Genomic DNA, 17,988 nt, shown 5'->3' with positions numbered 1-17,988 from the left:
TAAAACCACCTCGCTGGGAGCATTCAGAATGTCAGCAAGTCTAAGTTATTTAAAATGAAAAGTTAAAGAAAGGAAATAAACTTTCGGCTTGCAAATAAACTTACACATAAAAAAATTCTATTTAATTTACTATTTCATGACACTTCTCTAAATTTACGCATAAGCTATTTTAACCACGCTGAAACATATTAATGTTCTCGCTGCGTATTTAACGCTCATAAGCTTTTGCCATTTGTAAACGTTTAGCGTTGACTAAGATTCCAACCTGGATTCCGACGTCACTCAACAGCTCTGATATCCCAGTACCTACTCTGATAACCAGCTGTGACGGCGATCAACCCTAAGAAAATGAATTAATTATGTATTTAAATGTCTACTGCCAGATTTAAGACAAATCCATAGCATTAATATTCCATGTCAGATTAAGTGGACGTGCAATGAAGAGTTCATAGTTGCGCCTCCATGGATACAAGTAAGCCTGCGGATGAGCACAAAAATGTGGTATGTAGATATCGCTTTTGCGTTTTTTTACGAGTACACACTTGAGTATGAGGAAGTACATGTGTGTGCGTAAAAGCGTCTTTTATGATGGTCTATATTCTTTTCTTCTCTGTTTTGATAGCTGAAAACGCGTTTTTATGGCTGCTTTCTGCTACCTTTATGTGATTAATAAGTATTTCACGTGTTTAAGTTGCCATCACACACATGTTAAGTACATCTGTATGTATGAGTGAGTGTACACATTTTGTTTTGTGTATAATTTTTTTTATGTTGTTTTTTTTTTGTGAGGGTTTTGTAAAATTTTTTACGCCACTTTAATTTGCAATTTTTTTGCTTGCTCATTGCTGAGCAAAAACGAAACAAAAATGCGGTATGTAATCGTATTCAAGCAACAATCTTGTAAAAAAAATGTACGTTAGTGTATCCATCAATTTCCAGTTGGTGCTATCCAACGCAGCTTCGTTGGTGTTTTTTGTCGTATGCTTGGCGCGCATTTTTTGCCCACACAACTTCTTTTTTTTTTTGTGAAATTATGGCTTTGGCCGGTTTAACAGTTGACTTGTTGCCCCCTTTTATTATTATTGTTGTTATTTGCTTTATTTGCTCTTCTGTCTTTTTCGTTTTTGCTCTCGTGCTTTTATGTCTGTTTTTGCACTGTTATTTAGAACATTTTGTTGTTTTTTATTGCTTCATTGCGAACTGAACACTGACCCACGTCCATTGGCCATAAGCCTTTATACCTCAAAATAAGCGCATATGTATGTGTGTGTGTACTTGCGCACTTTGGTCGTCACTTAGAAGTGCGAGTATTTTTAAACTTAATTTTTACTGTGTGCCTTTTCGAGTTGTTGGCATATTTGCCATACTTCTAATTACAATTGTTTCAAATATTGTTGTTGCCAAGTCATTGTTTGCTTACATGCACTTACTTTGGCTATTTTATAACCTCTGAGGCTTTTATGGCGCAACATTTGCTGCTGTTTGTTTCTTTAAGGCCTCATGTCGGTTATTTGCTTAGTGTTTGTATTTCCAGCATTGCGTTTGTCTCCTACTTGCATTGGGAGTTTAGTTTTCCAGCTGGGTTCTTTGGTATTCGCCTTGAGAACAATAAAAAAGTATATTCTTTCAGACACTTAAAATGTGACTTACTTTAGTAGACAACTTGCATGAATAGCGTTTTTGGACTTAATACAAATAAACAGACACACACACATACATACATATATGTATGTCCTCCATACAATGGAATAAATTTGAATAGATTTTCCAGATACTTAATTGCTTACAATCCAGAAAAAAGTCGATTTATTTTATCTAAACTCTGCTTTAATGTGAATTGTATGTCTAAACATAAATTAGATAACTGCCAGAATTGCGCAAACGAGCAGAAAAATCCGCTAAAATATTTCGAGTTACATATTTGTCGTCGGTAATGCATTTCATGTGGTAGCACTTGTTTCATGCAATGTTTCATGCCACACCAACCGCCAACAGCTACGTTGGCACAGACATTAACAGCAAGCGGCCACATTTTAAGTGGTTTGTCTACAGTGACAGATTTGTATGTAGTGCAAACATAATTCACGTGCATACGAGGAGTGGCTGTTAAATAGCGAGACTAACGTTGGCAAGAGGAAATGCGAGCATATGCGAGAGCACTAGCCACGCGGTACACGCTGTTCATGCTTATATTCAAAGGATTTCGGAGCTGTAATTTTTTGCATCCTTCTGAAAACCGCCAAAATGGGGTTTTACCATTGAAAATGATTAAGCGCTCGAAAATATGGAAAAGCGGCGCGACATAGCTCAAAAATCGCTGAACAAGTAAAATATTATTTGTAAATCTATCAAACACTGCAATCTGATAAATGGAGCGGTGTCGAAATGGAGCGCTAGAACCCTGGATACACTGCTGAACATACTCATATTTGCCAGATGTGTAGAATTTACATTATTTTTATTTAGGCGGGCTGGATAATTACACGAAAAAAATTATTCAAGTCTTGTTATTTATAAAGTGGATTTTGTACAAGGCAATAAATGCAAAAAATTTAGGAAGAATGGAATTTTATTAAATATAATTAAAAGACTTTGCCACAAAAACAACCACATATAATTTTAACGCTATAGAGGGGAAATACCGGGTCTCCATTTGGTTGCCAACTATTCTAACGTATAATATAATTGGCATACGGAAAATGCCGAGTAGTTTGGGGCAATATTCGAAGGTTGACTACAAAATCTAAAATACTGCAAAGTTTGAGATATTTCTTCATAAACAACCAAGGGAGTACACTTCAGATAGAGTAAAGTATGACACGCATAAAAAACATATTATTGGCATTACGCATCTACACAGGCATCCTGAAACTCAAGCTAGTAGCTAAAATTACTATCTTCATTTTCATATTAAGCTGCCTTTAAGAAAAAACGAATTATGGTAGAACTAAAATGCGTCACCTCGTTCCTTATTATTTGCAAAATAGTTTCTAGCAAGTACAGAATACCAATTTAAGACCAGCCGCCTGAAGCCTGCAAATACGAGGTTTAAATCCGTGGTAGCGGTGAGAGAGAGGGAGATAACACGCATTTTGAAGTAGCTGATAGAAGATGATGGTTGATCAACACGGTTTCGAGCAGTGTAAGATATGCAAGGTGCATTTTAGAGATAGGGGTGTGACCAACATTAGACCGTTAACCGGCTTTCAGTTATTTTGAAGGAATCAATTAATTTACTGACGTTACCGGGGACGTGACAGCAGTTGGTTTCCGACGAAAGTGAGACTGTATTGGTGATATAAAAAAAAATCAACTTACTTGATTACAGGCAATTATTTTTGTGGAAGAAAATGACTATTGAAGCAACCGTATTTGATCTTCTCCTAGATACACAAGGGTGTATGATACTTGAAGTGAAGACTGTACTTTGCTCGAAAATAAAGATTAAAATATTATTGCATCTAACGGTATTTCGCAGTAGTAAAACTTATAAACGTTGTAAATTTATAAAAGTTGTAACATTGTGCTTGATTTATTGGTTCACTTAAATAAAGGCACTAAATAATAAAAAATAATAACAAATATAGGACAATTTGTACATTTATTATTTTAGGCTTTAATAGTTTGTGCTGCAGATAATTTAAAGAAATGCTAACAAAACTACCTATAAACTAAAACTTTTTATGATACTTTAATTATTTTTTACATATTTTAGAATATTTTAATCGAAAATGCCAACAGCTACGTGCACATTTTTTACCACGCAAGAAACTTGTAAGTGCTTCATTGAGAGTTTAGTCATCGAACAAATGTTTCCTCCAACAAGTGCGGCTCTAATCGTTGAAAACAATTTGTAAGCACTGTAAAGATCTATAAGTACAGGTTACGTATTTATAAAAATATTTATAATATATATAATTGGCAGTGTGTTTGGCCGAATGTCTCCTCCTATTTGTGGTGTGCGTCTTGATGTTGTTCCACAAATGGAGGGACCTACAGCTTTTAGCTGCCTCCGACGGGCACATATTTTTATGAGGAGATATTTCATGGCACAAATACACTCGGAAGTTTGCCATTGCCATATTTGCCACATATTTGTTCCATCAAATTTTGGCTAAGGTCACCGCACTAGTCGGTAGGTCCGGGCTTTCGACGCCTGCCGTTGACATGAAACCTCAAATGACTGAAAAGGTGGTTTCTAAGAGCAGTCACACTCTACAGGCAATGTAAAATTTACGAGTTTAAGTCTACCATGAAAAGACTTGCTCGTAAAAAACTATCCCTTGCTCGCAGACGGTCTAAAGCCGCAGGTTCATTTATATGTAGGACTACATTAAAGCACACATCATAAATTGTTCGAGAAGCTCAACAGCTAACAAAGGATGTATCCTCCAATTATATTTATATAAGCAGACCTTTCTAGTAACAAAGCAATTCCTTCACTTGGGAAACAGCTGTATTCCAGTTTTTTTACAATCAAACAATTAAACACACCTACATACCTAGTTATTCGAAAAGAGTTAATAAACATACGCTGCTTCAACTGTACAACTCGTTGAACGTGGAAGAAACAACAAATACTTAATATGTAGCAACTAAATAATATAAACACAATAACAAAACCATATAATCTGTGCCTTGGTGTGTCTCAAAATAGGTGTTGGTGGCAAGTTTTGGAGTGTCTGTGGCCCATAGCTTTTGGCTATCGCACACAACCAGTCGTCAACGCATTTCGACTGGCGTTCGACAGCAATTCTGATGGTGGTCATGTAGTTGTTGGCCGGTTAGCCAGCTACGCAGACGGCCAAAACAGCGCTAACTGGAAAGTTATTTGTATGTTTGTATATACATATGCACGCTTGAATGTGTGTTTGTACCTATATGCGCATGCGCATGCGCTGTGTTTTACAGCCGCCCAATGAGTCCGAGTTGAAGGCACAAAATTGCAACCTGCAAGTGGCGATTCGAAACTGCATTGCCTGTCCACCTGGGCGCCCGGCTGCATGGACGGACAGCTTAAAGAACGCAGTGAGAACGACCGAGCATTGACTGACTGCTGATTGCTACTGCGTCGATGTGGGCAAAAAGGGAGGGCTGCCAGTCGCGGCAGTGACTTTAGTACGATGGCTGGCAAAGGCAATCCGAATACAAGAATGAAAAAAAAATGTGTTTTGTTTCTTGCTTCAATTCGAAGAACAACGTGGCGGGAGGGCTGCAGTTGGGGCGGTGCACACAAGCACAGGCAGGCAACCTGTTTCGTGGGAACATTGCCTTGTCGGAGCTGAATAGGAGCTTAGCTTCTCGGCTTCTTGGCTTCTTGGTTGCTTGCGTCGCTTTGAGGCATTTGGCTGGCCCGGTCAGTTTGCGTTGCGAACGCCAGTTCGTCATCTCGTCAGTTCGTCAGCTCGTGAGTTCGTCAAATAGTCACTTAGCCAGTTAGCCAGTGGCGCTGCCAATGGGTGTGTTGCGGCGTGTTCAGTCACTGTTTGTAGTGATTGCTGCCTACTTAGCTGCCGACATCGGCATCCCTTCCCGCCGTGCGCATATTGCTCGCTGTGTGTAGTGTTTATGGCGTTGCTGTTCGCGGTTGAGCACATAAGTAAATGGAACCTGTTAAATGAATGAAATAAAATGTTGTTATTTGCTTCACTTATTTCGAAGTTGATATTTTTTATTTTTTCTCTCCTATTTGTTTTGTTTATTTTCATATTGTTTTTAGTTTATGCCATTGTTCTGCGCTGTCCACTATTTTTTATTTTTGTTTGGTTTTCCTTTTACTATTGCTCGCTCACATGCACTGCTCGAAGCATCGACACCGAGCTTTCAGTTTGAAGGTCCCTCATTTTAACTTCTTCTACATTTCATACCTACATTGGAGTTTATGTTTAAATACGTTTAAGTGGTATGTGTAAATGTTTGTAATAAAGTCATAAATGTTTTATGTGCAGCACTTGCAGTTGTTGTTATTTGCTGTTTTTTATGTTTTTTGGTGCCTTCTCATTTGGCATAAATTCTTATTGTTTTGTGTTTGTTGTAAACATGCTTTGGGGCGCTACTTAGGTTGTTGTGGTGTGATGCCTCTTTAAATGCTGCGTTTTGTAAATTTAGCGCGTCCCATTTTTTATGTGTAGTTTCCATATGCTTAAGCAGGAATTTTTGCCACCTTTACATAAGCTTGCCGATGAGTAGAGCACTACCTAGCGCGAATAAGATGATTATCTCAACTGTTTACATGTATTTTTGACATAGTCCTTCGGCTTAAAGGCATTAAACGTTTTTGTTTTTATAAGTTAATTTTCCATTTTCAGTTTTTTCGATGAAGTTACACAGATTTCAGAAAGTAGCCTCTTTTAAACCATGAATCGCACAATACTGATTTACAGATGTGTTTGCTCCATTAATTTTATGTATCCACAATGTGTTAAGTTACAGAATGCACCACTCAATTGGGATTGGTGATATCGATAATCGATCAATCGAACGCTTACCAGCACCACTAAAATTTTGCGAGGGCTGGTGCGGGTTTCACCTGTTTTCATCGAGCGCCTATGGGTTCGAACCTGATAGCGAGATATTGGGTGTTTTTTTAAGTGCTTGAGAACATAAAATGATAATACAAATCATAAATATTATTGGAATACATTTTTTTATTATTGCATGGGATTTATTTTTTGAATATGATATCTGGCATATGTCCGTCGCGGCTACGAGTTACATGATCCAGTCAGTCAGTCCAATTTTTGACTACTTTTTGTAAAAAATCTGGTCCTAAGGCGTCAATTGTGGCTTTAATATTGGCTTTCAATGCTTAAAGAGTTGGCTTAACATATCCCCAAAAAAAGTAAACCAGAGGCATAAATTGCACAACGAGGACAACTTCTGGAATGAAAGTTGTCAGCCAATTGATTTTGCAATAAATCGATTGTTAAGCGCGCTTTCTGGCAAGGTGCGTTGCCTTACTGAAACCAAATGCCGTCGATGCTGAATAACTTAGGAAACAAAAATATCCTCAGCATGGCTCTATAGCGCTCGCCATTCACCGTAACAGCCGCTCCTTCCTCATTTCGAAAGAAATAAAGACCGATGACGTCGCCAGTGCTCTATGAACTGCGCAAATAGATTTATTTTTTTCGAAGTAAATTTCCACAATTTCAAAACGTTAAACGATTCATGATTATTTATCAATTTTTACTGAACCGAATTGTTAATGCAGTTGCCATTTTCAGCTATCAAATCATGGTAATCAATATCAATAGATCTCATGCAGCTAAAAAAAACGTTCCGGCTCTGAAAATATGCGTGCAGTGCCAGCTGGTGGGAGCAGAGGAAGAAGAGGGCCTCTTCCACGTTGGAAAGATAAGGTACAGAATGGCTTGGCTTCACTTGGTGCATCCAACTGGTGCTGGTTAGCACGAGAAAGAAACGACTGGCAAGAGGATTTGAGTACGATTGGAGTCGTGTGTTGTGTGATGTGGGCGATTTTCTAATTTCTTCAATTATTGTGGGTAATTTGAGATCTCTATGAATTTGTGCATTGTGATGTAATAACTAAGGATTTTCGACTGGAATCTTTGAAATATTTCGATGTTCGTCATATCTCCATATCGGTTCCAAGACAACTGAGTAAGCATACTGAGCTTACTTTCGAAAGAAACATGAGAATTTTGATGTACTAACCAATATAGGCTTCTAAGTGTTATTCCCTTCCGTTTGGTTTTCAATGTAAGTTTGCTATCAAGATGCATGCCGAGATATTTTGTGTTGCTAGTTTGGGGATAATTGTATTATTGCGCTTAACGGGTGGGCAAGTTTTTCGATTTAGGGTAAAAGTGGCTTGGGAAGAATTTGTCTCGTTTGACTTAATGCACCACTCTGTCAACCAATGAGTTATTTTATCAAGTCCTTTCTGGAGTTTTTGGGAGTCCGCATGGGGAATGGAAGTCAATTGTGAGTATTGCAGTGTCATTCGCAAACGTTCCGACTATTGTTTTTTCAGAAGCTGTCTTGGGTTATACCAATTTTCACCTAGTTCAGACTGTGTTCGCCTTGTTTGACAAAGAAATGTCGATTTTCGAGGTAGGACTTAATAAATATGTACCTAATAATTTATTGGTAGTGTCTTTTATTTTATAGACTAAGCCATCATGCCAAAAGCGATCAAAAGCTTGAGATATGTCGATATATTTTCCTTACTTTTTAATTTTATTTGTATGGATCCCAAACCACAGTGGTATTCAGAGCGAAATCACTCCGTAAGCATGTCTCTTTTTTCGAGTAATATTAACATAAGACTATAACAGTTCTCATATCAACCCAAGGTTAGAAAAAGTCGACTAATAATGTAATCCACGCAAGAGCAACGTGGCATGGGTTGTATGCTTAAATATATTTTGGAGCAAAGAATAGGCCTTTTCTTATATTAATAATAGGTGACTTAACCTGATGTTGCTTTGTGTTTTTTGTTTGTTGGGGTGACAAGTAGTCCAACTTGCGCAATTTATTCAGCGGTAAGTGCAAGCGCAATCGTAAAACAGAAACAGAAGCTGAAGAGAGAGTTGATCAAAAACAAGTCTAAGGTCACCCAGGAATTTTATATTGAAATTTCTTAAATTTTAATTCATCTTCGCGCGCGTACAGGTACAAACATATAATTTATCCATTCAAAAGAGTTTGTAATATATAACCAACATTTTCGTATTTTTTACTGTTTTCTCTTTGATGAGTTCATAAAATTCTGTATGCATTATTGCGAATGTACCTCTGAGGCCAAACATGGGTGTATGTGTGTAGTTTTCAGTTTTCATTGGTACCTATTTTGTTTTTGGTGTTCTGTTTATGATTTCGACAAACATTTCTTGACACTGTTTGTTTTTTTTTCGTGTAGGCAAATTACTATCATGTTACATTAATTGGACAAGTTAATGTTAGGTTACCAGCCTCAATTCAAGTCTTTTTTTATATGCAAGTTTTTTCTTATGTAGAAACGTGTCTAAAAGTGCGGTGTTTGTTGAAAGAGGCGTTAAGGTGGTGACGCATGCACAGACTAAACGAATTATAGGCTTTTAGCAGATGTTGATGGACTCAAATTGAAAGCGAACATTGACCACGTAAAAAAAGTAGTTATCAATTAGAGGTAACATATTTATTCAAGCAATATTAAGCATGCGAAGTAATTGAATATAATAATATACGCAGGCATGTGTGTATGTGTTTATGAGTGTGTTTGTAAAATCATGAAAATAAATAAAGGGGTTTTCAATAGGTGCACTTGAAATTTTACGGTGTATAGGGGATTTTAATGGAACTCTAGTTGTCACATTTGACGATAGTAAAGGAGTGACGATGTACATATAATATATAAATAAAACAAAAACCAAAATAAAATGTTTTTCGGTATATTATAGGTTTTATTGGAAAGACCAGGCATTTCCACTACGTATGGAACCCGATTTCATTCATCTGATGACCTCCACTAGGTTCGCAGTGGTTCATTTTGTTAACCTAGTAATGGGTTTTAGCTCTCTTTCACGAATGGCTGGTTCAATATGCGCATTCGTCGCTGTATTGTTCGCATAACAAAAACAAAGAAAATCGGGAGGCGTGAAATCGTAGCTTCGAGGAGACGAATTTATACCTCTGAGGTAGCTGATAACATGTTTGCCGAACATGGCGCGCCATCCTGCTGAAACCCAAAGCCGTCTAAGTGCATGCCTTCAATTTCCAGCCACAAAAAAAAATAGTTTTTCATGACACTCTGCTGTAATCGGCGTTAATCGAAATGGCGTTTCCGGCAACATTTTCAAAGAAAAATGGGTAAAACATGCCGTCGCTCAAAAATCGCATCAAACTGTCATTCTCTGAGGAGGCGTTGGCTTTTCAATGATCACGTGTAGGCTTTCCACTCCCCAGATGAGGCAATTTTGCTTTCTAACATATATACATATATAAATATAATGTATTTTATATTATTTGCCTTTACACCATTTTCTGGATGTTTTGTAGTTGTGATGTGCGTCTTGCTGTTTTCCAGAAACGGTGTGACATCGTTTTATGCCGCATCCGAAGATAAAAACTCGCCGAGATAAAAACTCACTACGTCAAAAAAGATGATTTTGACTTCGTTTTAATAAATGCCCGTTTTCATAAATGCAAATGGGATATACTACATTGGCTTTGAATTAAGTTATTCAACCGTAAGGCGATGCATTTTGAGATATGAGAAATATGATACTGACTTGCTATCAAGATTTCCAGCGTGAAATAGTTGTTACTGTCAAAATAAAATGTGGCGGCCGCCGTAGCCGAATGGGTTGGTGCGTGACTACCATTCGGAATTCAGAGAGAACGTAGGTTCGAATCTCGGTGAAAGACCAAAATGAAGAGAAGTTTTTCTAATAGCGGTCACCCCTCGGCAGGAAATAGCAAACCTCCGAGTGTATTTCTGCCATGGAGAAGCCCCTCATAAAAAACCATTTACTGTTCGAAGTCGGCTTAAAACTGTGGGTTCCTTCATTTGTGGAATAACAGCAAGACGCACACCACAAATAGGAGGAGGAGCTCGGCCAAAAAAAGGGTGTACGCGCCTATTATATATATATATTTATATATATATATTTATATATTTATATTTATATATAAAGAACACTATATGAACTACACACGATTTTAGCAACGAGTTGAAATTTATTATCAAAATGAGCGCTCTATCAATCAATCTCATATCTGGTTAAGTATATTGCCAGATTCGGCGTGCCGAGGTGTCTTTAAACCTCAGAGATTCACTTTTTGGTGAAGATTTTGATTCGACCGTATTATCGTCCTTATTACTGCAGAGTTGCGCAAGAAGCAGGCACTTTTCCAAATATGGTCCACCTCGATGCCCGATCTACAGCGATCATTTGCTCGAAATTGTATTACAAATAGTTTGGAATCATATGAAAAAGAACAATTTTTCTTAAACTGTTCGTTTTATTTAATTTCAAAAGAGGCTAATGAAAACTCCTATATAAGTCACCTTCGCGTTGATTTGTTGCATGTATTTAATTCACATGCAAGTAGTCAGAAAAAAGTTGTACTCCAACAAATTATATGCTTGGAGCTTTTGAGACTAATTTGTTTTGGCTTTATTTTTTCTTTCTTGATTTTGTTTTCTCTCTCTCTATTGATTTTTGAAATTAAGGAGTTTCCAAAAACTTCCATTGAGTTGAAAAAAATGTATATATACAATTTTGATCAAGTAAACCGGAACTTCAAAAATTTCACCACTGACTTCTGTTTGATTTGCCGAACTGCAGCCGAGTATGTACTTTCACATCAGTGACAATGACAACTCAAATAAGCGCATTGCTGTCATTATAAAAAACGATAAACAAATTATGAATTATTTCCACTCAAAATCCCATCTAACTGTTCTCCAACAGAAATCACAGCCTAGCCAAAAATAACACTTGACAAATTTTAATGCCCGAGTGTGTGTCTACACTCATATATAGATCGCTTATAATTGTTTTTATTGTTGTCTTTATTTTAATTCACATATGTATAAGTAGATAGGCAAGTATGTAGGTACGTGCGTACGCAAGCCCCTGACAATATTTGTTGGTACATAAGTCTCAAGTGGTTTTATGCTGTTGCTGATGATTCTCTTAAGAGCTGCAACCAAACAACCAAAGGCGAGAATCACCAACAGCAGCAACAATAAAAAAAATAATAATAATATAATAAAAATTGTAACAACATTCACCGTCAGCTACACAATAATGAGGCCAAGAGCTGCCGGCATCTAACCAACAGCAACACTTTACATCATCCTCGCTCTTCCAGCAACAAAGTTGATAACAGCAGCATCAACAGCAGTTCCACGCACACCAACAGGGACAGTGCTAGTGGCAATAATGCCTAATGTTGTTGTATTGTAGTTACTCCCATTGAAGTGGCTGCTTGAGAAATGTGGTTTCATTTCTCAATTTGATTTTCTTTTCGAAGATGGAATTGAGCTCAGCAGTAACAGTTGCACTACCTGCTGTACACTTTTTTTTGTTGTTTTTCGGTTGTTTAGTTGACTGCTTCACCGGTTGGCTGGGTGTTCGGCTCGACGCAGTTGCTTCTGCTTGACTGACTGACTCACTGACTGACTACACGATGACACTTCAGTTGCCAACACTTGAGTTTCGATTGTTTCGATGCTTCACTGGTGCTTAGTTGAATGGGGTTGTTAGGTTGAGGAGAGAGTTTGTTGATTTTCCAATGTTCGACATCCGATCTACAAGTTGTAGGCGGGGTGAAGTTGAAATAGCGCAGAAGCCGAGAAACTTTATAATTCTTAGAGAGCATACAATGTGACCGAGCGTCTTTTCCGACACTAATTATTCAAATCTTTTCTGCATTCCGACTCTTTGAAAGGTAAGAGTTATCTTCTTGTGCTCTTCCTTTTTTTTAATTTCGAGTAGGCTCGAATCGCCTCTCTTCATTCCGACGGCTCAGCAACAAAACTTTTGAGGCCAAATTAATTGTGTCCTGAACAACGAGCATTACTCAATTCTAAATATTATGAGCATTTTTTTGGTACCGAAATAAAGACTAGGTCAGACGCTGATATGGATATGAGGAACCCTACTTTTCCGTAGGTCTGGTAGCGAGCACTGCTGATCCTTTTTCTCTGAAATTATCGGTGATAACCGAGCACTGATTCAGATTTTATGAACCAAGTATTCGGATTTCTGATTTATTGAACGAACCGAACGAACTTATTGAAAGCCCAAGTTATGTACAAAACAAGAGATGTGATCGATATGCGCACCAAAATCGTCAGGTTAATGGATCAGAAAGCAGATTATATTTCTAAATGCACTGTGCCCTGGCCTTATTTCAATTACACATCATGGAGTATAATATCCAATGTTTTCGTTATCAGTTTTCTGTCTTCTAACTTTCTGTTAACTTTAGTATACTGTACAAAACAAAATAAAAAATTTACGTTTAAGATCAAAAAAGTATTAATCCATTTTTCCATATCCTCATTTGAAGTGAACGGTGAAAAACCATTTTTGAAAATTAGTATTTGGCAGGCCTATTTAATACTGCGGGTGCACTAAGTCTTCCTATATACAGTTTTGAAAATAGTTTTTAACCAGTGTGGCAACGTGAGACCGCTGGAAAATTGCGCACTCGTATCTAAACGCATTTTCTGGGCGTATTTTTTCTGCCAATACGTTGCTGACGGTACACATGACCGTGATAGTTTTATCCAGTTTTTACTCAAAGTATATCACTCGGCGGCCGCCCCTCGGCAGGCAATGGCAAACCTCCGAAATATTTCTGCCATGAAGAAGCTCCTCATAAAAATATCTGCCGGAGTCGGCTTGAAACTGTAGGTCCCTCTATTTGTGGAACAACATCAAGACGCACACTACAAATAGGAGGAGGAGCTCGGCCAAACATCCAAAAAGGGTGTACGCGCCAATTATATACATACAGGGTGAATAATATGAAGTGTTACCAACTTCACACTGCTTGTATCCGTAAAACATCTCTTGACATCAACGTCAAAATTGTTCTAATGACAGTTCAATAAGCCATCAAAAGCATTTGCGTCTCAGTTTTGTTGAATTTTTTTTTCTTTGATGGAATTCAAACGTAATAGTGTGATTGCGTTTTATTATATTTGGCTGGAAAATCACAACCATCCATTGTTCGTGAGCTCAGTCACCTCAAAGTGAATAAAATGTTTGTGTATCGCACTATATGACGTTACAATAATACTGGTAGCATTGCAAAACGCTATGGAGGTGGACCAAAAAAACCGCAACAACGCCAGAAATGGTTAGGAAAGTGGAGGCTCGACTTGAACGAAATCCACGTCGAAGTGGAAGAAAAATGGCCAAAGAACTGAAAATATCGCAAGACAGCATTCGACGCATATTGAAAAATGAGTTCAAGGTCAAGGCTCACAAGTTACAAAAAGCACACGATCTTCCTAGCAAAAACAGTTCCCTGCGAAAGAGCAAAGGAGTTGTTGCGCTTGCACGAACGTGGCGAATATCCTAACATTGTGTTATCTGATGAAAAAATTTCCCAATTTAGCAGTTCATAAACACTCAAAATGATCGTGTTTACTTGACCGAACGCTCATACGAGAACTTGAGCCTACGTATGGCCACTCGAAGCAATTTCCCATCGCAAGTAATGGTTTGGGCCGCAGTGACCGCTGATGGACGCTCTCCTGGTGTCAAAGTGAATGCGACTTATTATCAGGGAAATGGTTTAGAAGCTGCTTTAGAGCCGTGGACACGCAAACATTTCGGTCGTAGACCATGGACGTTCCAACAGGGCTCGGCACCGTCTCATAAAGCTCGTGTGAACCAAGAATAGTTAAAAAATCATGTTCCACACTTCATTTCGTCCACACAATGGCTTTCGAATGCGCCAGACGCAAATCCGATGGACTATTCCATCTGGTCCATTTTGGAGAGCAAGGTGAGGACTAAAAAATATGCCAGTATGGATGCGCTGAAAAAAGTGATTATACGAGAATGGGCCAAAATACCTCAAGACCACATTCGAGCAGTATGCAGCTCATTTTTTGACCGTTTGAAGGCTATAGTCAAGGCAAGAGGTGGTTATATCGAGCTAAAGTGAACATTTGTTAAAACTGTAATCAATTTTGAACAATTTTGTCTTTGAAATCAATAAAACATTTCACACAAAAAAGTTATGATGTTTTGAATAGGTAACACTTCATATCGTTCACCCTGTATATATGTGAATCACTCCCTTTCGATTCTACCAATATTGACTTTGCACCAAGGATATGCGCGAAATTCACTTACAATTTCTTGAATTTTTTCTACATTTACCCCTACAATATCAAATGACTTTTGATCAAACATTCTCCGACATACCAAAAGCTAGTTATGACTGCCGTTAGTCTCCAGGCGTCCCGTCGTTTCATGTTTATCCCTGTTGACGTTTGTTTGTGGTTGTAGGTGGGCCGTAACGTTCTGATTTTGCATGTCGTCTGGTCTCTCCATCTACAATCCGCAAATCGGAGGTATTTTAGGGAAATTGTGCTCTTGCCTGCACCTAATGGTCTGAATACCGATTCTGCTAGAATGTTACCCATGGCAGATCCCCCTCTTCCTGGTTCATCTGCTTCTTCGTTACCTTCAATGGTCCGATGTCCTGAGATCCAGATTAAGGTAACATTATGGTTTTCACTCAATGTGGAAAGGCTATTCCTACTTTGTTCCACCAGTTTTGAGGTTGTTGCAGCAGAGTTCAGTGTCTGGATTTCAGCTTGGCTATCCGAAGGAATAGAACTATTGCCCTTAAAAGAGAAATCTGTGATTAGTAACCTACAAGCCTCCTCAGATGTACAGATTTTTCAATTTTAAGTCTATGAGAACATATACCTGCTCCAACATCACATTCCATTTTGGAGCATCTGTATAAACTGGCAAAGTTTCTATTGAATGTTTGTCGCAGTAATAGACTGGCATGGGCATACGTTTTTTCTTTCCAGCGACCCGCTTCATTTAACCTAAATGCACTAATGGTTGCCATATTCTTGATATGTAGATCTACCCGAATAAGTTATGTGTCAGTGCGTTAAGAGCCTCCCTAGGATATGATCTGATTGCACCGACTGTTATTGCACAGGCTGATCTTTGTATTCTGCCAAGTAATTTGATGTTGTAATCTCTCTTTAGAGCTTTCCACCAAACCGCCGAGCCATACGATAAAATAGGTCTACTTGTATATAAGTATATTAGTATATCATGCAAAAGAGCAGGATGATATATTGAGTAATAAGCGATATATAGAGGTTCAAAATTAAATTTTTGTTTTTTGTGGATGTCATTTTTGATGTAAAATAATTTTTTCGATAGGATTTTGTCCATATTTTGCCTCTGTGAAAAAACAAATTGGATTCGTTTTTGTTTCAATGGTGCTCTAAATTTTTGGTTAAAATTAACTGATCTTTTTGATTAACTTTCAACTAATTTTTGAAAAGAGGCTCAAAAATATGCACTGTGTAGGGGCCACAAACGTTTATTATACATAGGTGGCAGAAGATACATAGTAAAGTTACTTGAACTCGATTTAGACGTAACATCTGAAGTAAACTAAGGCAAGTTTAACCAAAAAGTTTATGCTGTAAGCTGTACAAAAATTGTTATGAGATGGAGCTAAATTCTCTTGCGGATTGACTACTATGTGTGGCTGAAATAGAATAAAATTGCCGATGGCCTGAGATTTTTTTTAAAGCAAACACGTAATATTCATCACTGCACTAAAGACTAAGAGATAGGATAGGGAGATCTAAATGGGGTCTGCAAGGACACTATAGGTAGCAATTGGTTTGGTCACATATACAAATATACCTATACGTACTTATTTGTTATTTGCATTTACACCTTTTTTGGGGTGTTTGTCCAGGCTTCCTCTCCTATTTGAAGTGCGTGCCTTGATGTTTTCCCACTAATGGAAGAAGCTCCAGTTTAACGCCGCCTCCGAGCCGCAGTTGGGTTTTTATACCTTTTCATGGTGGAAATACACTCGGAGGTTTGCCATAGCCTGCCATTAAAAAAACCTTTTTCTACCAATTGGTGTTTCGTGCCCGGAGTTTCGAACCTGTGCACTTCCGAGTGGTAGTCACACACCAACCCATTCGGTTACAGTGCCCGCCGTGGTTATATGCAGCTGTGTAGCAGTAATGTTGGTTCTTATCCTTTACAGTTCCAAAGTCATTACAGCCAATGCCAATAGGGACGGACTGTTTTGTTGATAGTAGGAAGGTACATATATGCTGTGTTATGTCTTCGATCACCGCCAGACCAAACTCTTTGGTCGCCTTCTCAAAGCTGAAGAAAACTACTCACCTAGAGATAAGAATCATTTTAATCTGAATGAAAAATAAAATCAATAAATTGCTCACTTCGTTTTTCACAAATCACGCTTTTAATGTAATCTAGGCTGTTGCTTTTTCAGCTAAAGCTGCAAGCATCCCCTTCTACTCGTACACAACTTGTCTGCGCTATTTGAATCCCAGCACTTTCAGTCTGCGAGGGAACACTTGCACGTGCATGGCGCTTCACTTGTTGCATTGTTCTTTCAGCTCCCTTTAACGTGTATACCCTGCCTCTTTTTGCGTATTATTTTTTAAAATACTCGTTACTCATATTTAAACTTTTTAATATTCATGATCCCACTGCAGCGAAAGTATGAAAAACAAGGAAAAAAGCGGCAACACGTAGCAAAAACGACTTTACACGTACGCTTACGTTGCTATGCCTGCATACATACATACAAACATACTCGTAGCTAAACTTACTGCAACCATATGCATGCACCAAATATGTATGAATGTGTGCATATACATAAATACATACCTATGTTTGAATGATTGTAAGTCCATTGTTCCTGTCGTGTTGTTGGCGTTGGTGAGCGACTTTGTCGCATTTGCGATCGTGCGCGATCGATTCAATAGTTTTTGCGCCAACACGTAGTCTTGTTGCTTTTTTTTAGTCTGCTGTTTTTGTTGCTATTGTTCTTACTTTTACCTACAATATATTGGAATTTGTTGTTGCTGCTGTTGTTTCCGGACGAATCCATTGATCTCGATGCGTTGCTCTGCTGGTCAGTTCTTTACAAGTACTTGTTGGATCCTGCGCGGAATTATAATATGAATTCACTTGGTTTTTGTTGCAACTATTTGTCTGCAGTGGCAAAAGGAATTTTCAGGTACCTATTTGTACCTAAATACTATATGCAGGTGTATGTAGAGTTGGAAAGCTGCACTCTGAGTTGCCTAGCGCTAAAGTCCAATGCCAGATTCGCTATGTTAGTTGCGTTGCAAGAATGCTTTTTTTTCGTAAAGTTTTCGAAAATGTTTCTTTTTCGATGTATTGCTTGTCGATGCTTCCGGTCACGTCTGACTTTGCTTTGGTCGTTTAGAAAACTCAACACTGAAATTATTTTTGCAAACTA

General features: G+C 38.1%; 1 protein-coding gene and 1 long non-coding RNA gene across 4 annotated transcripts in view; one reads left to right on the top strand and one right to left on the bottom strand.

The window, feature by feature from the left end:
* The window catches only part of LOC128855000 (protein serrate), a 147,831-nt gene that overhangs the window by 55,131 nt on the left and 74,712 nt on the right, over nucleotides 1–17,988 (top strand). The gene's annotated exons all lie outside the window — the stretch shown is intronic.
* LOC128855001 (uncharacterized) overlaps nucleotides 16,429–17,988 on the bottom strand; it is a 31,418-nt gene continuing 29,858 nt past the window's right edge. For both annotated transcript variants that reach the window (XR_008453664.1, XR_008453665.1), the window contains 3 exons: nucleotides 17,391–17,985; nucleotides 16,937–17,209; nucleotides 16,429–16,880 (listed from right to left, as the gene is read on the bottom strand). This is a non-coding gene — a long non-coding RNA (uncharacterized LOC128855001). The remainder of the gene's footprint in view (nucleotides 16,881–16,936; nucleotides 17,210–17,390; nucleotides 17,986–17,988) is intronic.

The sequence above is a fragment of the Anastrepha ludens genome, chromosome 2 (assembly GCF_028408465.1).
Source record: "Anastrepha ludens isolate Willacy chromosome 2, idAnaLude1.1, whole genome shotgun sequence".
NCBI lineage: Eukaryota > Metazoa > Arthropoda > Insecta > Diptera > Tephritidae > Anastrepha > Anastrepha ludens.
This window is presented reverse-complemented; position numbering and strand designations above follow the sequence as displayed.